The sequence below is a fragment of the Fusarium oxysporum genome, chromosome 9 (genome assembly GCF_000149955.1).
Source record: "Fusarium oxysporum f. sp. lycopersici 4287 chromosome 9, whole genome shotgun sequence".
Taxonomy (NCBI): Eukaryota; Fungi; Ascomycota; class Sordariomycetes; order Hypocreales; family Nectriaceae; genus Fusarium; species Fusarium oxysporum.
Window position 1 is genome coordinate 50583 of NC_030994.1, and position 904 is coordinate 51486.

The window sequence follows — 904 nt, forward strand, 5'->3', positions numbered from 1 at the left end:
CCTAACCTAATTATTTAGGAAAGGTAACCTCCTTAGGTAATTTAGGTTTATTTATAATAAGTTAAAAATACAGATAAATAAATAACCTAGCTAGGTCTTAAGTAGCTAAAGTTCTTTTAATTAAATTTATAATTAAATAATTTAAAATCCTTAGTATTATCCTTCTAATCCTTAATAGTTATAAAAAGCTATTTCTCTGCTAATTTTTAAGAGATATTATGTGACGAATGAGGTTTTAAACAGGGGAAACTAGTCCGTACTAGGTTTATGTTTGCAGATGGCGTAGGGCGTTAATACTGAGCGAGTTGGTTGTTACGTCTCTTAATGATTAAGTAATGCGTGTTAGGCTTATTGATGTAAAGAAGTCTTATTGATAGCTGGTGAGCTAAGTCTATGAAAGTGCTAATAAATGTGGTCTATATACTAAAGATAATCTGGGAGGATCACTGAGGCAGTTGGATTACGGTAGTTCCTAGAGTATCGTGATCCTATCTGGGAGGTGATCTAGCTCTGATTGGTCCGTAGCCGTTGAGGGGCTAATGCCTTGCATGAGTTTTTGTGGGGTATATGTGACGTAACTGCTAGGGTTGTAATACGATCTCTCCCCTCCGTTGGGTCTTATCCTTAAGACCTTAAAGTAGGCCGGTCCTGTTTCCTATCTGGTTAGTTCTGACTTATATCCTTAAATATTTTTCTGTCGGTATATGCTGCTAATAAGATATCTAGTTGTATTTCGAAATCTATTAATCGAAAAACTAAAGAGTGCAAATTTTTAGCTGAGAGTATTGAACTATTGCGCAAGTTTGCTGATATGCCGTGTTCTTATTGTTTTAAGTATTAGAAGGAGTGCTTGATAACGGCGGATTCTTCTCGTTGCAGTAAATGCGTCCGTCGGGGTCGTTCC